Source organism: Hetaerina americana, unplaced genomic scaffold (assembly GCF_022747635.1).
Source record: "Hetaerina americana unplaced genomic scaffold, ioHetAmer1.1.p SCAF_10, whole genome shotgun sequence".
In the NCBI taxonomy this organism is placed as follows: Eukaryota; Metazoa; Arthropoda; class Insecta; order Odonata; family Calopterygidae; genus Hetaerina; species Hetaerina americana.
In genome coordinates this window covers 5,943,330-5,966,647 of record NW_027286070.1, presented here as the reverse complement: position 1 = coordinate 5,966,647, position 23,318 = coordinate 5,943,330, and the positions used below count along the sequence as shown (strand labels likewise).

The following is a 23,318-nucleotide window of genomic DNA, read 5'->3' as shown; positions in this document are numbered from 1 at the left end:
CATGGTGTCATCAACAGAATATTGCTGTAAAATCCATTTTCTTTGCTCTTCATTAGTCACATGATTTGTGTGGAAGAAGTCTCAAGCCTGCATAATAAAAATAATCAACATAATAATAATAATATAACTTTCTACTAATTCTTTTACGTTTCCTAATTAAGACACACATCTTCATACTTCATTTTAGAACAGCTGCAGGATAAAGTTTGTGCTTACATGTTTATGGACACATGATTAATTGTACTGAAGTTGCAAATTTTTAAAAGGTCAGTTTCATCAGTATGCCATTCCAAATCCTTTCACGTTTTTTTATAGTCAATAGTTTTTTGTAGTATGGGTGTGAGTGATTTGTTCACTGAACAACTCAGTGAAGGCTCCAGTTCGATATGGCAGATAAGTTGCCGGTCTGTGACACAAAATCATATATGTATTAGTATATTTTGGAGAGAGACAGAATACTCAAGGGTTAAGTGACTTGTGTATACAGAAGGGAGGAGCTGTTGATAGGGGGAGGTTTACATGGCAAGTGAGAGGATGGGAGGGTATATGGAAGGGTTCGATGTTGACTTTGGAAAGAAGACAAAGGTTGGTGGAGTATAGGACTGGACTTGAAGTGATTAGATATTGGGGATTGAGAAGAAAAATTAGCTGCCACGGTTTCCAATTTTAAAAGCTTCTAACCTGAATCCTTTGATTTCTGAGTTAAAAGATTCGCTTAAGGACTAAGAGAGAGCATTTTAGTTACCATCAGCATAAAGAATAGACTAAACATCTATCCCCCACCTGAAATCCATTGCTGAGAGACAGCGGTTCTCTGCAATCTACATGGCATCTGACTAAGATAGCTGGGGAGGGGATAGGGGGTCAAGTGGCACCTGTCCCCATGACTTTGCCAATGTGATAAATTCCGCCATTTCCTCCTTTGGTCTCGCATAAATAGTTCCTTAGTTTTCCTTTTTTGTCCTTATCCACTTGACCTTCAGCGTATATTTGAAAACCCAGTTTCTTCAAGGCAGCTCCTCAAGTGCTCACAAAATGTTTTCGTAAGGTTAGCTCCGCAGTCTGTGTGATTACCGAGTGTCTAAATTGGCCCACTATGCTTATCTCTATCCCCCAAGCTCATATGCAAAGGTTGCATGCATTTTCCTCCAGAAATATATTCGCACGTTTTCAGATTTACTTCGATAGTGGAGGCATACCATCGTTGATGGAATTGAATGTAACTAGTACCATCACGTTCATAAGAGGAAACCTACACCGAAAATAGTCGGTAAAATACAAATATTAATTGGGGTAGAGTACCTGAACAAGTGCTTTCCATTGAATTACGTCCATTTTTCTAAGTACTCTCCCCTCTTCCCCTTTCGGGACTCTAAACGGGTCCTCATTTTACCTTCCAGACGGCCATTTTTCAAGGTATTCTTCTCATCTCTTGGCAACTCTTTTTCGCAAGTCGTTCGATCCTTCAATTTGATCCTCATCATTGTGCGCCGTCACTACAATTTAGTTCCCACCTCCTCCTATGCTTCTGGCGCACCCCACATTTATTTGCGGTGGAATAGTTATAAACCACAACTTGAACTTTGATTGATTCCATTTTCATTTCTACATGTGCAGTTTTATCAATCTCCATCATTACCTTTCGCACAAAATGTTATTCGTGGGTACTTATCTTCTCGACAACCCTTCTCCCGTATTCTGCTCGTGGCAACTACTTTACATAATGTACCATGGTCTTTTATTTGCTATTGATTTAAATATTTATATTTTTATCATTGATTTCTGTAATATTTCAAGGAATAATATTTAAAAAAAATAAGTAATGTATTTGCATTTTTTCCATTCACTTCATTATCTTTGGCATAATATTATGGAAATATATATGAATAAACAAGGTATTTTTGTTCCATCTCCGCTCTCTCCATTTGATTTCTGAAAACTAAGGCCCAAAAACACTGTACATACAATAATAAGACAGAAGAGGTGTGAATTATTTACAAAGAAATCGTAGGTTATTTCAATGGGCGCATTTTTCTATTTGTACCTCAAACAACGTGTAACATGCAATAAGTATGAGATTAATGAGTTACTTGGTCTCAGCAATTACTTGTGTTTTTCTCGTCATACATCGACGAGGTGATTAATGAGCATTGCAAAGAGGTAACTTATTACTTCTGTTGCCTTATTTTTTTTACACATACAGTTTTATTGGAAATAAAATACTTAAGTACTGTCCAGGATCTTTAGATAGGAAATTTTAAGCTACCGACTACTATGAGGTGGAGCGTTCCAAACACATTGCATCTTAAAAATGAGGAAACGTAAAAACAGATGGTCACTAATTTGAAACTCCAAACTCGGCAACTTTCACTAACCAGGCAGCGTGTACCTGAAAAATTACCACTTTATTATATGGCTTGCTTATTTGCCCTTAAACGGCGCTCTGAGCTAATGTAAATATATTTTACAGAAATGGCACAAAATTAGGCATTGTTAATGGCTTCAGACCATAGTGAGGAGACAAACTTCACATAATATAAAATCAAAAGTAATGGGAGAGAATCGAAGAAAGACTGTAAGAAGAAAACAGATAAATAGCAGATTATTTATAATATCCTGAAACATTTGTATAATTTTTACAATACGGTTCAATTTATATTTTTTTTATAAGTTCCTAAGCATTGCTGGGTTCGTAGGTTCCATACATAGTACATAGTGCCAGCATTCTGCCGACGCTCCTAAAATACGCAAAATAAATTTGCGAGATTCAAAGATAAAATTGGATAGGCAGTAAACGTAAATTTCTCTCTTCCTAGAAGGCAGAGGGTGTGGAGAAAGTGCTATTATTCCTGAAACGGGCACTGGGAGGTCCATATTTTTGCATGAGGGACAACTGCATTTAAATGCGATTAACATTAACTGATGCGTATTATGCGTTTCCATGAATTAGGAAAGAAAATAATGAAAAAATAAATAAGCAGGCGTCGACTTGGCAACTGATGCCGAGGAGGAGGCGGGGACATGATTGAGAAAAGAGAGGGAGAGAGGAGGGAGGAGGATGTTGGCAAGGGGGAGGGGGAGGCGCTCCAGCGAGAGGGCATTAAGGGGATTTTCATGAGAGTCGCAAACAACTGATAGTGTGATGCCTGGGGAGCTTCCACAAAGAAAACTCCCTCTCCCCTCGAAGGGGATGAATGGGGAAGGTCCGTCGGCGCCTTTTGAGGGATCTTTCAGCAATGCGTCACGGATGACTGACCTTCTAAACGAGAGGCGCAGTTGATAAAAAAAAGAACAGGTTGCCCCGATGTAAGACGAAAAATGATGATCTGATCTTAGGGATCAGAAGCTAGAGGTAGAGGGGAGGAATTATAGAAAGAGTATTAACACTGAAATACCTTGGTATATTAAATCTTCTAGCCTCGATAGCCTAGAAAAGGAAATTCGCGAATAAATTATGAAAAAGCAAATTGTGGTAATCATTTGTCAAAAAGGCGAAATATGCAGAAATGTGGACACGTTTCACCATTAGATAAAACGAGAATGCTTATGTAAAGCCGCAAGCATGCTAAATTGACATAAATGGTATAGAGCCGACAGGATACGATAATAACTAACAGTGAAGAGAAATGAAATGATATGGGAGAGGATAGAAAAATAAAGGGCCATGAAAAAGATAGGTAAAAGCAACACATTGATAAACGAAAGAATGGGTCAACCATATAGGATGAATGTATACAAGATGATGAGAAAAAACAGGCAGTGATCAATTCCCAGATCATCAGGGTTGCCACAGAAAAAAACAGGTAGTCTAATCATAGAACCAGTTGGTCTGGATTCTGGAGCGTTTGGTTCGAGTCTTCTGGTCCTCACATCTTCTCATTTTGCTTATTTGGATATCTCTTGATTTCATCGTTGCGTTTTTGCGCGCACGCTCCAACCCCATCGGTGTTACGGAGGCGGAGATCCTATTTTTAAAAGACCACGCACGTGATACGCGTGCTGCAATTAACACGCGCACCTCCAAATTGCCTGCGTGCGTGAATTGACGTAGCATGCTGGCAATTATGATGACCTACCTTCCCTTTGGCAAAGGCACCACGACATTTGCGATGAAGCGAGTCCCGAATAGGGGCAGGACCACTTATTTTCTTTCCTCGTTTCCATAGCAGAACATATGTTTATCCCTTCTCGCCCTCGGCACATGCGGCGAAGGCCATCTTGGAACTTGGTCTCTGAATGTTGTTTGTAAATATGTTGGTAAATTTTGATGAAAAATTATGAATAATCAGCGTAAACACTTGTCAGTATGATTGACCAACTCGAGGATTGATTTGTGGTAGCTCTGCAGTCTACGTTTATTCTGTTCCAATCTGCCAGTCCATTCATTCTCATAATTTCCTGCGCACAGGCCTTCCTGTACTTGCCTCTCGTGATTAAACCTTGATTTTCTTCAATATAGTTCTTCTTCTTTTTTGATAGTATAAACACGGTTTTAAGCACACGAAGGCCGGGGAATTAATGCAAAAACAAAATATAATAATTGATAAATTGAGTTTCAATTTGGTGAATGTGGACTCAGGTGTTCTGCAGGGAAGCGTGATCGATTCGCTCCTATTTATCACTCACATTATTGTTACAAATTAAGTGAATAGGAAAGGTAGATGACTTACCAATGATCATCTACTTACACAGAAGTGGTAAATTGGACTTTGAGGCTCTTAGCAGGATCAGCACTTTGTGTCAGGAGTTCCAAATCCTCCAATTCAACCAATTTCAAATCCTACCTCCAATTCCCAACCAAGTCTGGGTTGCAATGTGTTGCACGTGTTGCAATGAATGTCTGGGAAAATTAATCCTTACACTCATACATCAATTAGTTCGGATAAATATACACAGTTTGGGTGGAACAAGTATCTAGGAGTCACAGTGTCGTCGGGTTCAAAATGGCGGAAGGAAAGATAGGATAGGTTTTAATGGTATGGGAGGAGGTTAAGAGAGACATGGAAAGAACTGGAGCGGGAACGAAAGGCAAATATTGATCGAATAGGATAAATTTACGGATGGTCAAACTTGATAAACTAGCCAGTCAAGGGAATTAACTCATATATAGGCGCATTACAGACTCAGTTTGATGGATATGGATAAGAATCAGCCTTAAGGAAACGAAGGTAATGAGGTCCTCAGGAAGAGGAATGCTATGCTAAATTTTATAGTGAATAGCTGATGAAAAATTGCTCCTATTTAGGAAGTGGACGAAAATGGACGACATAGTTAGAACATTAGAAGAAAAATTGTGTTTTAATTTTTGAATTTAATAATTTATCTACTGAATTATAGGCTGTAAGTGGTGCAAAAAGACCTCTACCGTTGACACACTCACCAAATGTAACTATGACAATGATTAGACATAAAGGGAAGCAAATGAGGTGATGTTGGCACGGTTGAAGATGGGAAGTTGAAATGAGGTACTGAGAAAAATGAAAAAAAATGGCCTGAAGAGTTCATAAAGGATGCTAAAGACTGATAAAAATGGGAAAGGGGAGAACGATGGGTAAGCGAGGTGGAGGGAGAGAAAGAATACGCATTTTGGACGGAAGTCCGGGAGGTAGATAATATGTAGCATTAAAAATGGTTTAAAATAGTGCATGGTGAAGAGGTATCTAGAGGTTAGACACTACTGTGGTGGTAAGTATTGCTGATTGTTAAAGTTGTGGTAGAACTCGGTAACTACATACCGCGATCGATACACTATGTGTATCGTTCAAAAATGCACTCCTATCCTCGTATATGTATCGTACGTGGGATGGTTCTCACATTCATTCTCCTGAGGTTACTCTGCAGGGAAAGTGGCCACTAAGTCGGCGTGTGGTATTTCCCGTGTTGGAGTTCGTTGCAAATTGTGATTTATCTTTTTCCATCGGTTTTCGAGAAAGAATTGTGTAAAAAAACTCTGAAGTGGAAGTGACGACATTAGAAAAACGTCCACATACTCAACATATTTTAGATGGTGCTCCACAAAGAGTTGACCGCATCATTTAATATCAATCATTCTAAATGCTTTCCAAATATCTTTTTTGCCATAGCTGAAAAAATCAACTTGTCCTCTCCTAATAGATTTCTTATGATTTGACAAATGAATTTTTTTATTGGTATTTTACATACATAGGTCGTTTTTTTAGACTGGGAAATTGCCAGGATGGAAAATACAGAGAAACAAAAACTAGTATGAACATTCGATGTGTTTTTCAATTCTAAGCTTCCTCACCCTAAGGCATTTGAACCGGAAAGGGATTTATTCAGTTATGTTAGAGCATTTATTCTGGAAATTTTGAAATAAATGCTATATGACAATAGAAATGAATCGAGGCACTAGCTCATCTCATTTGAACAACCTCTAGAACTCCTCGAAACCAATAATGTCATCCTAATTATGTTAATATGAACTTCTTTCGGAGAAAATTCTCACTGCACACAGAAATCACGCACTTTTATAACTTCAAAGTAAATTTCACCTTTTCAGTCTATTATTCTATTCGCTTTCCATATGTTTTGATGATTCAGTTCTTGTCTCGAGGGTTCACGTCACGAGGGGGTGTTCTGAAATAGTAATTTTGAGGCATCAAGGTGAACGACACCATAAGGCTAATATTTAAATTAACCTTAGTCGTAATTACTGACACGTTTTAGCGAAGGAGCCATGCTTTTAATTTTAGTTGCATAGACACAATTACTTGTACACCACCATGAAAAAATCGGGTGAAAGAAATTTTAAAAAAGTTCTCCTAAAGAACTAATACATTCAGGCCAATCTCGCCTGGAGTCCTCAGCCCCACATTACATAGTTCTCACGTTATACAGATCATTACGATGACCCAACTGAGAATGTTTGTGTTCACCATTGCAAACTTACCGTTGAAAGTCTGTGTGATATGCTTGTAACCCGATCTCCACTTAACTAAATAGTCCAAGTGCGTACGTATTATGACCATCCGACTCATGAAACCACAGCGTGCCTGATTCACTCATCATAATTGTAATTAATCTCAAGAACAAATTCCACGACAACATATGGTGACTGTAAAATATAAAGGGAATGAGATCTTTTTTATGAGTACCTCCGGTCATACTCACTAACTGATCGCAAATTTCAATACGTTGTTTTTCATGCGTTTCGCAGTAGCTAGTCGTATTTGTGAATATTCATTCTCGTGTTCATATATCTGAGTGGTGTTTTTTCACATTATGGCGTACAATGCTGCCAGTATACGCTTAAAATGTAAAATTACTGACATACGACTAATAATACACGTATTCGTTGATACGAATAATCTTCATCTGATTCTTCAGTTCTTCATCAGCTAACTTGGGAAAAGCAATTAATAAAATTTTCTTCGCTATACAGAATGTATCGGGAGATGCTCAAAAGCGTCAAATTTGGTGGATTTTCAGCGAGTGGAGAGTCGTTTCTTTCTGGGGATTCATTGAATTATTCTTCTGGTCACCTTTATCATGCATCACAATTCCTCATAAATGCAACATATCCCGAAATAAAGGCGTAAAAGCGAGTTGCCCTTCAGGACTCCATCCTTGGCTTGAATCAACTATTTTCACTTTTTTTCATATGTGGAGAAATCGGCATTGAATTCCATTATTCGTCCCCCATAAATGTCTCGACAAGTTTGTACTTCCCTGTTTTGAAATGCGACCCCACTCTTGTGGAATGCATCGGCTGCGTCCCGATATGCGCAATCCGAGGTGGCAATCGACGCAGCGCATCGATTGCGCCGCGATCGTCAGATGACCCCATCGCTGGTGTATGCCGCACCAGCGATGGGGTCATCTGACGCCGACGCGTTTCGCAAGCGACGGTGGCGTCGCGGAGGGAGAGGGCGACGGATGCCTCGCAACGCACTTACCTCCCACGGGGTTCTATCCTTTGGGAATGGGACCCTGGTTGTTTGTCTTTTATTTTTCGTATTCAAGTAGATATAAAAAAATAGTAGAAGTATGTTCAAATAGTTCGCAATATCTGATTTGGCATAAAATGAACTCTTAGAAAAACAGCGTACATGGATTTTTTACCCTCTAATCGAAAGATGACGGGGCCTGACGTCAATGTTGGTATGGTTAGTATATAGATGGGTATTGCGGACTAGGCTACTGCTTGTTATTTGCGTTTTTCCTTTAACGGGGTGGAAAAAGCGGTGGTATCATTTCGAAACGAAGGTTTTGTGTCCAATTGCACAAACAGAGATTTAGAAATGATCGGGAAAGTTATTCTTTAATACTCCAAAACTCTGGTATGAGGAAGAAATAGTGCCCAAAAGTCAGACGCGGTAAACATATTTTCTATAAAGTTAGTGAGAGTTTACTTCAAAGATCATTTTGATCTAAGTATTTGCTAATAACTGAGTTATTTGATTAAGCCAGCATTTTGAAATTTTTTTTCCACACTATCAGTGCTTATGAAACCTCGAGACGCAAACTAAGAATAAGGAAATCGAGATATCCATTTCGTTCCACGAACACAGTAAAACATCCGACGCCGCATTTGTTAATTTGTACATGGAGTTGATTCTATTTTCTCCTCTATTTAATTCGATTATTATAACCACAATTTTTCTTCATTGCCCTTTGCAAGATAACGAAATTTTACGGAAGTTTATTGTAAAATTACGGATTATTTTAAGTTAACACGAATTTTAGAAATTGTGAAAGCTTGGTTTTTACCCTCAATTGCTCTGTTTATATTTCAGGGCCATAGTAAATCATTTGATTCATATTCAGTGTAATGATTTGCAAACAGGTGATTGTAATGTTTCAGATTGAATATTTTCCAAAGGGATTTACTCTGCGGAAGGGAAAGTTTATCTATGAATATTTTTTAAAGGGGCCATATGCTTTTTTGTATTTTGTGTAATTTTCTCAATTATCCTAGAACTGCTTCGGGTTTCAATTGTAATCTCATCTTGAATGTGGGCTTACATTCATATCAATTTTCATTATTGTCCCATTACTTTATTTTGTTTTATCTAGAAGATGAATTGGATAACATTTATTTTCACGGTGAATGTAACTTAGAAACCACGTGTATATTTAAGGGTGAACAGAGCACGAGTATACCTCGTTATTCCGATTGCGAAGAGTGCAGAAAGGCAGGCCAGGAAAGCCTACTTCCCGTGTAGCAGAAGAGCAAATTAATATTAAACTGGGATTTCTAGCGATATGAAAACACCATGTATACGTTCACAGTTGGCAAATTATTGAATCTTTCATTAATAAACCTTAGAAAAAACATTAGGTCTTCTTAGCTTAAAAGTATAGTAGAATGATGCGGAGTCAAATGCAGAGCGACGCCTGAGTAACCCCTGAGTTCGTACCGTTTCCTAAGCGTAACGTTTATGGCCAATCATCACAGTGGAAAGAAGTGCGAGGATTTTCCGTAAATACCCCAAAACCTTAACTCTTTGTTTTTACTAACTTAAACCTGGTCGCTCCTAAATCGGAAAGATTGGATTTTTGGAGCTGTTGATTACGTTTCCAACAAAATAATGAAACCCAAAATGGTGGGAAATACCGTGATCTGGTTCTTTTAAACTCTAAAGATTTTTCCTGCCGGCGAACCATAGTGGGTCGTCGGCTTGGAAGGCGATGGTGTCCTCCTCCCCACTTTAAGAATATAAGGGTCGCTGCTGATTCTTCACTTTGGGTTTAAATAAAGAAAAGGCATTCCAAGGCGTGACGCAAAATGGCAATCCAAATTCTGTGAATCTGAGTTTCCATGTGGTACTTTGCGCGAATCCGATTTCTGAATTCTTACCAACCCGATCCTCATTACGCGAATGATTTCCCTCAACTAGTCTTCTCCATATACAAACAACAATGCTACAGTATGGGATCGCAGATTTTCGCGGCGTTCAGATGCTACAGTGCGAGTACAGCTCGTATTATTGACCAGGCATATTTGAGAACACGCATGTACTATTTATTTATTTTAGAATTACGTTGCAATTAAGCGATTTTCCTGGTGACAACGGTCAAGTTTCGTCAAAGATAACTCTTACAACGAAAACTACATGCATACATACACGCACTAGAAAAACAGATATAAGACAAAATATTCTTAGATAAAATGACACTTCCACATCACATACAAACAATATTTTAATAACTACAATGAAGTTATTACCCAGTGGCTGCTTTACATTTATACTTAAAACTTCTACAATTGGATGGAAAGGGCTCAAACAAACCTCCAGGCAGCTGGTTCCAATCAATAATAGTTCTATTTAAAAAATAGTATTTTTTCTTATTTTTATTTGCGTCCTTATTTTTATTTTGAAACTATGGTCGTTTTTTCCCTTAAAGTTAGCTTTTTCTATCCCTTGCCATAAATCTTCCCACGCGTCGTCCTTTTTAACAATTCTATATATCACACCTATCCTATTCCTTTTTCTTCTATTTTTCAAACTCTCCCATTTCAGTATATCTAATATTTCTGTGACAATATCTGTTCTTTTGTACCTACCGAGTACATATCTTGCTGACTATCTTTGAACTTTCTCTATCTTTTTAATATGTCCCACCTCATGTAGATCCCATACTATGGACGAGTATTCTAGGATAGGGATAACCAGTTCCTCATATGCTTTTTCTTTTGTGGCTACGCTACTTCTTTTTAAATTTCTCATCACCCAATGCAATACTTTAAATGCCTTCCGTGTCAAATTATCTACTTGGACTCCCCACCTACTTGGACATCCCTAGTTAAATAAATGCCTAAATATTTGCATTGACTGGTACATGGGATTCTTTCTCCAAACAGGGTGTAAATTTCCTTTTCTGCATTCTTTTCATTTGAAAAATTTATATGCTTATTCTTACTTACATTAATGCCCATATTATTTCCATAGAATTTCTTGACCTTTCACGTTCCTCGTTATTGTATTTTCCTCGCCCATCTGCCAAGCAAAACTTTTTCAACAATGTAGTAACCCCTCCCAGCCTGCTACTTAATCACCTGACTAATTACCCAGTGCCGCTCTCCCCGTTCGCATTACCCATTCCCCTAATCCTCAGCCAACTAACCGATGCCAAGCAAAACGTTTTTCAATATTGTATTAATTCCTTCTCCGAGCCTGATAATTTATCAATATTACCAATCCTCCTCCTCCACCTCCTCTTCCTACCTCAACCAATCCTTGCTTTCCTCCCTCCCTCCTCTTCCCTTTCCATCCAGAGCTATATATACTGTGTTTGACTTGCATTTTTACCTGATGATGTTATACCATAACGAAACCTAGGTGGTAAATAAAAATTTTTTCTATGTGGAAAAGCCAAGTGGTTTAATTTCAAGTTCAATACATTACATGTAATATGAATTCTTTCTCAGTTATCATTAAAAATCATATCAAGTAAATGTGTTGATGATTTATTATTCCTCTCCATTTATTGCCGTAAATTATCCTTCTTGCTCTTTCTTTGCTTTTTTCTTGCCTTGCAATAGTAATTCTTTTATCGTCAGCCTTCATCCTTTATCCGGGCCTGGATTCTCTCTTTTATGAAATTTGTAATCAGATGTGCGAGTTGAGGAATTAACTTCCCGATATCTTCGAGGGATGATGGCACTCTGTCTCTTGCGTCTTCAACTAATCTTCATAATCTTTATCTTCATATTCGGGACATTCGAAGAGTCTATGTGACATCTTGTCTTCATTTCCACTGTAGCTGCGAATATCATTCCTGGTTTTTACTATTCGTTTCAGGTACAGTCAAATCTCGTTACCATGCCACCTGTCGGGACCGAGCAAGAGTGGCATAGTAGCGAGAGTGGAACAGTAACGAGGGTTTGTAAAAACGGTTTTATTTTCTCAAGTTACCCATCAGTCCAAATCTCTCAAGAATCGCCCGCTGGCGCAGTCTGTGCCTCAGTTTGGATCTCCCCTTCGATGAATTTGGCCTTCGCGAAAGAATTCCTGATCGTCGACTTGGCGACCTGCTTCCAAGCATGCTGGGCGACGTGTAGAGTATCGAGCAACGTAAACTTTAGCTCCTTTCCCTCGCCCATGGCCTCAAGCTGGTGGAATAGCAGTAGCTTCTTGTATTGGCACTTGAGGTTCTCTATCATTCCATTGGTTGCGAATTGGCTGTCCTATTGGGTGAGAAGAAGGCCAGTTGGATGTTGTTCAGCTGGAGCTTGGGAGGGTGGCCAGAGAAGTTATCGAGACAGACCAGCACTCCGCGTCCCTGCTGGCCGAATCGTCCGTCTCACGCACGCAACATCTCCTCGAAAAGCGTCGCCGTCATCCGCGCCTTAGAGCTCACCTTGTACTCGACCGGGATCTCCTAGTTCTTGAAGGCACGGGGTCTCTTGGAATTGCCGATCACCAGAAGAGGGAACTCCTCGCTGCCACTCATGTTTGCCCCAACGAGAAGAGTGATCAAGCTTGGGTCGTGAGCCTGCGTCAACTTCATGCGCTTCGATGGCACCCATCTTCCTGAGAGTGCCCTCCACGGTGGTTCTCTTAACTTCGTTGCCCCATTTTTAGCTAATCTCCCTGGTCAACTAGGACTGACTTGGCGTGTTTCATCTTGACACAGCCAGACTATGCGCGTACGTATTGGCTATGTTGTGCGCAGCTGGACTTCGTTCGTCTTTCGTTCGACTTTGGGACGTGAGTGTAATAATCGAGCACTGCGCAGAAATACAGACTTTTTCACGACCCGTGCGTTTTAATAGTCATACAATAGTGGCATAGTAGCGAGAGGAGGTGGTGGCATAGTAACTTTATTTTGTATTGAATTTTGGTGGGACCGAGCAAAAGTGGTATATTAGCGAAAGTGGCATAGTAGCGAGGTGGCACATTAACGAGATTTGACTGCATGTCTTAAAACTCCCATGGTCAGTTTATATCTCTATCAGTTTTTGGCTCATAAATAAATGAAAACCTCCAATAGCCGTAAACAGTCCTCTGTTTACGGCTATTGGAGTTTTTCATTTATTTATACTACTAGGCGTAAGAGCTCAATATTATCAATATAGTTTTTGGCTCATTTCAAATGTCATCGCTAGACGTGCTTTAAGGACTGAGAGGAATAGGCACGTAAATATCAAATAAGTTTTATTATGACTCTTAGGTCAATATGCTTCCTTTATATATTCGTGGTGACTTTCCGTTTTAGTCCTGAAATGGCTTTTCGTTCCATTATTGTGAAAGTTGATGGTATTAGTCTGGCTATGATGGTCAATACTTGGTAGTTTATTGTTCGATATCCTGGTGTAATTCCAAGTAGCCAGCATCTTTGGGCTTCATGTGATTTCCGGTCTATTCCTCAAAGCGTAAGATATTTCGCAGCCGCATGATAAAATTGGTAACCCCAAAGTTGATTCAAGAGTATGTAATTTTTTTATGTGAATTTCGTGATACATTTTACAGTATTTAGGTAATACGATGAACGTGGTTTTCACCTTAGCGACATGTATGAAGTTTAGTTTAGTTTTAGTTGTTGAACATATCAAAATATTCGAAAATATTGATGGTTACGAAGAATTGGGTATCGAAGAGGGGATCGTCGATCGGGGGTGCCGTTCTGCGGTGGGTGATGCGGAGGGCCACAGCGGCCGTCTTCATTGACCGCTGCCCAGTCAGTGTTTATCTTCTGGAGGCAGCCTCCCTCCTTCACCGCAAGATTTCGGGCGGGAGATATGGTCTGTATTCCGCGCCCTCTGACCTTCCTGGCCGTGGAGTTTGGGAAGTGTGAAGGGAACGAGCCTCCAGGCTTAGAAGACCTATCGGAGGCGGCCACTGCTCTTCCAGAGAAGATAAGCTTGCAAAATTGGAGTTTTGCGTGAAAGAAATCGCTTGGCCCTCTATTGATTGGAGACATGGGTCGCTGGTCAAGTAAACCAGAGGGAGCAACGGCGTGCGGCGTCCTTCCGCGGAACTCCTTTTTGAAGCCAAAGAAAGGAAACTTGGCTGTTCCATAGAATACAAATTTTTATTGGCGGCTTCGGTGAAAAACATTACTCTCTTGCCTGAAGAAGATCTAAATATCTCTATCCAAACGGCCGGAAAATGAAATATATACATTTGTTTATATATATAAAATATATATATATATATATATATATATATATATATATATATATATATATATATATATATAGTATATATATTTTCTCCAACCAAAATCCGCGGACGTCTCTCGGATATAGAGCAGAGGACGGCCTCGATCTTCGACCTTCCATCTTCGAATGGGGGCACCGGCGACGATTGCTCCGGCCCCGAGGACCGAACGACGGCCGGTCTCACCCCTTTGGGGGAGATCCGAAGGGGGTGGCGCGCACCCCCACGGTGCCCTCTCGCGGAGCACTCTCCCACGGATACACTTCCGGTTACGCGTGCTCGCCCCTCCGCTATCCATCCAAAAGGCCGAGGGTCCGAGGGACGCACAGCATCCCCACCTCCCGCTTGGGAAAAGCTGTTCGTCCTCCCCACGCCTCGGCGCGGCCCCAGCCCTTTTCCGAGGCTTGTTGCCCATCAGCAACACGGCGGTCGCGTTGGTCACTCGCGGGTGGGGGGGCGCGGGGGGATGGCACCCTCTCATGATGATAAGGATTACTCTCCACCGGAGAGAGGCAACGTCCCAAGGTCGGGGTCACTCATCGACGACACTCGTGCGTGTGATGAACGGAGGAAGGGGAATACAAGTGGTCGCTCCCTCTTCTCCTTGCTGTCCGTCGGAGTTCACTGCGGGCCTCATCCGAGAGTGGACCAGAGGAACACTCGTACCGTGGTTGGAAGCGCGTGCCGTGGCCACTCACTTTCCCCTGCCGCCCTTGCGAGTGTCCGTGTGCTCCCCTCTGCCCGCTGTGCGTGCCCTCCCCCCAACCCCGAATGGTGCTCGAAGACGAAAAAAATAAGAAAAAGTGCAGTGACCGGGTCCCTTAGTGTCCGCGAAGCCCGACGCCTGATATCTCGTCAACTTGGAGACGCCGGCGGTCCTCCACGGTTCGGGTGCCTGACTGACGGTGGGCAATTGGGAGAGGAGGCTCTGAAGCGCACCCCCGTCGGGAGGTGGACAACGCGTTGGGGAAGGAGGCCGGTGGGCCGTTCTCCGCTTCGAGAAATGCACGCTGGCGTGAAGTGAGCATGACCCTAGTCTCTACTAAACCCTATTATCAACCCAATAATGATTATGGGTATGCCAAATTAAATTGTTGACCGTTTTTTGAAAATAATATCGTAAATTAATATAGTCCAGGGGTAACACTACTTATGGCAAGGAATGAGGTTTGACAATAATCAGGGTGGCCACATATTCGGGAAAGGGTTCTAATAGTTTCTTTTTGCAAATTCGGGATGTGCGATTGGGTAATTCCCGATGTGAACGTTTTCCCCCTGTTTTGAGAGTCCAGCTCTTTGTTAAGAATGGGTCATCGTGTATCCACGTCCTGACTAGCCCATACCAGTGCTGGAAGCCGGGCGACACCAATGGCACCGGCAGAAATGAAAATGGTGCACAGAAAGGGACGAGTCAGATTCCAAATAATCGTTTGAAAATCGAGAATTAGAGGGAAACGGATATTTAGAAAACAAATTTTCACGCTGATAATGTGATGCGCGCGGAGTAGCCAGTGTGATCGAACACGAGAGGGGCTACGTGCATTTTTACCGTTTTGCTCGACAGCACATGGTATTTTTCCCGGAGACTATTTAAAAATATGATCATAAAGAAAACGAAAAATAGATTTGGAAGGACCATCAAAAATCTTAATAAAATATGGCAGGAAATGTGCATAGGATATGGATATATACGTCCATGATGTAATTTGTGTTGGTAAATATTTTGAAAAATCAGACATTAATATTAAGAAAATATCTACGAAACATTGGCGTGAAGAAATAAAATATTCGTAAATGTCACGTTTACGACTTCGCAGCAAATGTTTGACTAGTTTTTTTAATAATGGGCCCTATTCCTTATTCCCAAATCCGCCGACGGTTTCCCAGGAAGATCTTGCAGTGCGGAGTCACACGGTGGGTGAGCCGGGGGGTCCATAGGCAACGAATAGAGCCCTTCTGCCAATAACCGCGTTATCTCTACCCATTGCTCTCCGTTTATCGCCACAGAATCATTCTTTCCTTGCTTGCCGTCCTGTCTTCTTTACATGGCCCATCAGCACCGAGAGCAGAGACGGAGTACACTAAAGAATTCATAATTTTTTACTTTTCCTGATTGATAACACTCAAATCAAATTCAATACTCCCATTGTTGTCCTTGAATTTCAAAATAGCTGATTATTTCTTTGTCGGGAGCTTAACGGGATTGCCGATCATTTTCTCAAGTTTCCTTATAAGCTTCCTTCCCTGTTCCTGACTTTTGGTGCAGACTTCGTCCTCCATCCTTGACGACGAGGTGTCCCCATACAATACGTCACCATTTTTCTCACCGTTACCTACTTCCCGACCCGGTGACCTTTCAAGAATTGGCCGTTATCATTCGGCGTACCAAACCCAAGTCAATTCCTGGTCATGATCAAATCTACAAAAATTCTTAAAAACCTCCCGAAGCCTTTCCTTCTCCACCTCCTGGTCATCATAAGTTCTTGCCTCACAAACTGCTATTTTTCCACATGCTGGAAACTTGCCCATGTGGTTCTCATACCTAAACAAGAGATCGACCCGGCAAACTACCGATCAGGCTTCTACCAAACCTTAGAAAAATACTTGAGGCATCCATCCTATCCTAGAAGAGGAAATTCTTGCTCGGGACCTTATCCACCTGGGGCAAACCGGCTTCCGCCAATGCCACTCTACGACAAACCCAATTGTTCGTCTGATGAAAAACAACACGCTGGTGTTCAACTTCCATAAGAACTCCCAGGTGGCTTACTCAGATCTACAGCGTGCATTCGATCTTAACGGGTAGAAGAGTTAGATAAGTCCATAAATAATCCACCAGATTCGTGAAAAAATATTATAATAAGAACCATAAAGATAAGATAAGGGAGATAGATTCCAGTACAGATACAAATATTCATTCTCTCCCCGGACAATCAGGAATTATAATACTAAGGAACCAAAGTTACTATAGAAATATTAAAGACGTTTAATTTATAAGTTAGGACTAGATAAAATGTTTCGTAGAAAACATTCGTAGGTGCATGTGTGTGTTGTGTGGTAGTATGTGTATCTGCATGTGTGCGAGTTGTAAGGGTTTTTGCATCAACATATGCGATTTTGTGTGTGTAGATTGGCATGGAATGTTTGGTTTTGCATGCGGTTTTATTCTTAATAACGGGTGGTAACCTAAGACCCCCAGCCACATGCCCTTGTGGGGGCTTGCGGGATACTATGTAGATGTAGGTGTGGACGAAGGGCCTGTTTTCAAAACTCCGTCGATAAAGGGTTAAATCGAAGAAGGGACCTGATGGTCTCAATTTCGCCCGAACAAAGATGTTTATCTATCTATATATCAATATAATCCTCCGTTACACCTCATCAAAATTATGCAATCTTTTCTAACCGGCCGTACATTCTTTACTTCCGTCAACCAAGCAACCTCTACCATCCGTCCTATTTCATCTGGGGTTCCGCAAGGCGCTGTTCTCTCTCCGGTTCTTTTCAACATCTGCGTTAATGACTTACCGGCAAATCCAAAGACAGAACTGTTCCTCTACGCCGTTGATACTGCGGTTGTATCCCGTTCATTCTGTCCGTACACGGCGGAGGTAACATAAAAGACCACCTGGACGATATAGCTGCCTGTATGTAGGAGTGGAAACTTGCAGTCAACCCTGGGAAATGTATCAGTGCCAACTTTACCCGTCGCTGGAAACGGCCCAAATGCACTCGACTGTATTATGAGAGCACCCTCATCCCCCAAGGTTCCTACGCGAAATTCCGCAGCGTTCGACTCCAAGTTAGCCTGGAAGACCCACAATGAATACACCCTTAACAAGTCCAATGATACACTCTTTTCTATCTATCCGCTTATCAAGTCCACTAGTCCCCTCCGACTATATGCAAAGGTTCTCCCGTACAAGGCCATGATTCGGCACATAGTCACGTACGGGCATCTATGTTTAAAACGGAGGCAAGAAAGAAACGGCCAATCACAGACCTATTTCCCTCCCATTCATTTCGTATAAGGTAACAGAACATTAACTGCCTAGTTTTATCGTGAGACACCTCGATGATCAGGAGTTATAGATAAATTCCAAATAAACTGCGGGAGATTCCGGCCAAGGCGAATGATTTTTACACTTTGAAATGGTTGCATTGAGCTATAGATAAAAAATCAGCACGATTTCCAAAAGGGTAAATCCTGCGAGAGATAACTTGCGCTTTTTGTTCATGATATCTTTGGTTCTGGAGAGAACAAAGGTTCAGTGGATAGAGTTTCGCTAGATTTAAAGCAAGTTTTTGACAAAGCACCTCATAGTAAACTGCTCATAAATGCCTATGGCATAAATAAAAATATCCTCGGCTGCATTAAAAATTTTCAAATAGTCGGGTATAAAGAGTTATCATGGATGGTGTTAGCTCTAATGCAGTAGAGGTTAATTCGGTAGCATAATATCTTGGAACATAAATCCTCGAAAAACCTGGAAGAACGCTGGAATCTGAAATTATTTGTTAGCCACCCCGACACACCTACAGGGACGTGTTTTGTATCTGGATACTGCATAGGCTTTAAAAAGGTCAAGAAGGAATATCAGTATTGAGTCGAATTTGGTATGATTCTAAAATTTGTATTTATAAACTGATTAGTTAGTGATAGAAAGTATTTCATGAATTTTGCACGATTATAAAGTTAAGACGAACGTTTTTTTTACATTATTCGTGTTTAGAAATATGTTATGTAGTTTATGCAGCTTCATGCTGATAATTAGGAAGTTATCGAGTTACAAAAGGGAAGTAGTGTCACTAATATGGTTGTAATAGGATGAAATTTCACTAATACCATGTACACAAGTTCCGTGGGTGGGAGGAATCCTGAATCTACGACCATACTCACATCAGAGCAGTCAGACATGTGCGGGGGTCGGATTAGTTTCCTACCCCTCCAATCTACTCCTAACCTCCGCAATATACGTGCATCCATTAGTTTTTCCCAATTCACTCAATGAAAAGCCTCTTCGAAATACACGAATCAAACAGATACATCCTGATTGTATTCTATGTCCCTCTCTATTGTTGAACCTTACTACTGAGTTATCACATGTGCCTCTCCCCTTCCTGAACCAAGGCTGATCATCCCTTTAGTAATCATTTGGCCTGCACTCCATCCTCTTACTGATGGTCCTGAGAACCACTTTAGCTGCATGCGAAATCAAAATTATTGTTCTGTAGTTCTCACGTAAGACAGGGGTGTCCGTTATCACTCTTTTTGTTCAATGTCTATATGGATTAGACGGTAAAAGAGACGTGGGAAGAACAGGAGATAGGATCGAAAGTCGGTGAGGATTTCATAGAATCAATAAGGCTTGCGGATGATCAGGCTTTAGGTTGCAAGTCAGTCAAGGGTTTCGGTATGGAATGTAAATAAATGCAAGCATAACAAATATTATCAGATTTTTAGAAAGAGAAAAGCCGAGTTAAATAATAAAACTGGAGTTCATTTATTAGAGTAGATGGAACTGTTTAACTACCTCGGAAGTGTTCTGGACCTTATAAGAAGAAGAATTGCGTTAGAGAGTGTATCTTCACAAGCAGGAGGGAATTGAGAACAGATACGTTTGTGTGAGGATCTTACGAAAAGGCTCGTCAAAAGTTGGACGTGGAGCGTGATATTGTACGGTGTGGAAACATGGTCATTGAAGCAGGATGATAAGCGGAGATTGGAGGATTTTGAAGTGTAGGTGTGGGGAAGGATGGAGAAGGTGAAGTAGCCTGAAAAGAAAACAAACGAGAAGGTGCTAATGGTATAGTGAGAAAGGAGCAGGTTAGAATAGGTGGGAGAAATCATAAGAAAGCAGGAAAAATGGATGCACAGCGTTTTTATGGGGAATTGGGTGATGGAGTCTGTGATAGAGGGGAAAAGGTTAGGTAAGCGAGGAAGGGGAAAGAGTAGAATAGGTATGTTGGATGCAATTAAGGGAGGTAATAAGTGTTCGGAATTGAAGAAGTGTTCAATATAAGTCTCTTGTGGCGTTACATTTTCTTAGGAGAGGCAAATAAATGCATCATTTTAGCGTTGAACAGGCTATTTGATCATTCAAAATCTTCTTTTGGCTGTAGAGTATCAATGTAAAAATGTGAGCGAATGTGCTGATTTCAAGGAATTGTAACTCCAGAATAAGAGTCTCCTTTTGAGCACCTAATTTTGGTTCGTTTGTGGTAGAGGACTTTTTTATTTAATTAGGAATTAAATTGATTGATAGTATTATTATTATTATTAGAGATCAGACATTTTCAATGCAAAAACACTTCGTGAGGAATATCTCTTCTCGTGTTTTTAGTAAATTCCAGCGAGAAACACATCGGATGGGCAAGTTGATCCGGGTAGGGTAAACTTCTAAGCTCTGCTTCTATGATCGTAACTTTGGGTATTATAAATACCCTGTAATCCACCAAAAAGGTGTGTGGTAGGTGATGTAAGCACCAGGTGGGATGGGTAAGGGATGAGGGAGGGCGTTTAAAGGGTCAGGAAAAGGAAATAACCTTTTTTAAGTTTCCCCGAAAAGACGGGCACACCCATATACGTGCTAGTGGAAAATTAGCTCAAAATAAGTGTTTCATCCACTGTACTAATGAGTTTCATCCACTGTACCAGTATCTCATAGGAGCATACGTCGAATGGCATATTCATGCGTCACAGATGCAAAGATTACACGAATGATCCTTAGTTAACATGCCCCGAAGGTTTTCCTAAATATAAACGAAGGATTTTACATTGCTCCACCTGAGTATGCGAAGAAAAATCTTTTTCTTTTCGAGACCAGTTTTTCCCTATAATGTCTGCATTGTTTAATCACTGTTTTTTAATATTTAACCTTCAACTTTTGAAATTTAAACTTTTTGAAAAAATCAGGCGATATTTACCATAAACACGCCTTCTAAAGGCGTGGTATTTAAGATACAGGAGCATTCTCTACACCATCTACTATCTTATTTCTTCTCTTTTTTTCATAATTATCAATTGAGGATACAATATATATATATTTTCGTCTTTCTGACGTAAGATCGAAGTTTGAAGATTGTCCACCCACCCAGAAACCCCGTCGCCTACTAAAACAAATTATTGCCAATACCAGAATAAAATACCGAAAAAATGTTCACTGGTAGCCTTGCAATTAGGGAGGTCAGAAAGCGGCAAAAAGAAATGAAATAAATCGACTACAGGAATCGTTGATTAGCAAAAGTCGCCGGAAAGAGGAAATAATTGCTGAAGAAATCTCAGCAGGACATTAATGCTTGGGTACTTATAGTGCTTGCAGTGTAACCAATAATATTCCCAGAAAGAATTCTTGAAGACATTCTCTTACATTTCATACGTAAGAGATTTTGCATTTCCGATCGAGCACTTCAGCACTAACATTAGCCCTATTAGTTGATCTTGACAGGATACTTGAAATAACCAGTCTCGTGTGGTAGGACAAAGTAAAGTGAGGTGGGAAGGAGCGAAGAGTTTTGAACAAAAGAACTTAGGAATCTAACAAACTTTACTTGTAAATCGGCGACAGAAAAGTCTTGACCATTGCGAGAACATAAAGAAGGGATGAGAAGATAAATTTAATAACAGCGTTCACCAATGATCCTGGATTTTCCTCTACTTTTACTTTTTTCTTTGCTTTATTCAAGACCACACATTTCAGCCATCAGAGATTGAAGTTCAAAGAAATATAGAAAATCAAGCCGTTTCAAGAGATGAAAAAGTAATCTTGCTTTGACAAAAATCACTGTAATTGCTCTCGCCAAGCAAATATACCCCCTGCCCCTTAAATTTTAAAATGCCTTTGGCAGTATAGTATGGGTACGTTTATTAAAGTAAGTCAAATATTATTTTAGTACAACTGCGAATATTTTCTTTTTTTTTAATTTTATTTCCCTTAGCAAGTTTACTGATATTTGCACACTGGCAGGTAGCAGACAAATTCGATCGCCGCTCGCTCCTTGAAATTACATGGACGAGATTAAAAGGGGATTGCTTATCAATTACGCAATTTTCTAGATTTGCTCACTTAGATGCACCAATGAAAAATCATGATGTCTATGAACTAATATCTTTCAAAATTACGGTTGAAATATTTTATTTAAATAATAATAAATGACAAAAATAGTAAGAGGATCCATTTAGCCTCTTCATTTTTTATTTCGTCTCCCTCTTATGGCCCCGTATTCTCTGCGTTTCTCAATAAATGCAGAAATGTCTCATTGGTCATTGAAAAACCTGCGATATTGTTAGCTCTCTCTCCCTCTCTCTCTCTCTAAGTCTACTTGAAAAACTTATCAGCTTATTATCTTAATTATAACATAAAAACGAACGATTTTTTCAAAGAAAACGGACAAAAAATGATAGTTTTTAAGAGAAGTTCTCCTGTGAGAATATGTTAACATGCGGTACGCCGTGTATGTCACTCCCTAAAAACCTAATACATTTCTTTTCAACTCTTTTCATTTGATATTGCGGTGAATGACTTTAGGCCAAAAAAGCCTGGGGGGTAGGGCATTCTATTAGTAAAGCCTCAGAAGCAACTCAAACTCTGGCAATTATAAATCTCAGGCAGCAATTATTTAATATTAGCTTCGTATATATGCATGAGCGGATGAATACCGATTGACTTTAAGACGAATGCAAGTGTTCATACCGTAATAGAAAAATGCAGAATAATGTGAAAACTTCAGAACTAGCTACCTATTTATTGAAAATTATTGCAAGAATATTATACCAAAGAATGAAAAAGAAGGTGGAAATTTTATGTGTGGGTCAATACGGATTTAGAGTTAAGACGGAGTAGAGGAAGAAGAGAAGCTTCCCCCGCTCTTAGAGCCATCGTTGAGAAGTGAATAGAAAACAATTTTCCTGCACTGAATTTGTTTATATTGAGAAAGCTTTTGGCAACGCTTAATGGAATATGATGCCAAATTACCTCAAATAAATTGGAATGAAGTACAACAACAGGAGACAGATGTAATATTTAAGAAGGTAGCGCAGGGTGGCAGTGATTGGATGTGGTGAAAGCAAGGAGCAAACTAAAATAAAGGAAGCAGTAGGGTTTTCTCATTATCGCCAATGATATTGAATGTGTACATTGAGGAGACAACAAGATAGAAGAGAGAGGTAGCGTGAAAAGGTGACGGTGAAAGAAT

The 23,318-nt window shown here is 40.2% G+C and overlaps 1 protein-coding gene across 1 annotated transcript in view; it reads left to right on the top strand.

Annotated features, from left to right (window-relative positions):
* Positions 1-14,679: 14,679 nt before the first annotated feature.
* The window catches only part of LOC139699797 (mitochondrial basic amino acids transporter), a 30,935-nt gene continuing 22,296 nt past the window's right edge, over positions 14,680-23,318 (top strand). Inside the window, exon 1 of the mRNA XM_071598236.1 lies at positions 14,680-15,146. The gene's annotated coding sequence lies outside the window, so the exon portion shown is untranslated. The remainder of the gene's footprint in view (positions 15,147-23,318) is intronic.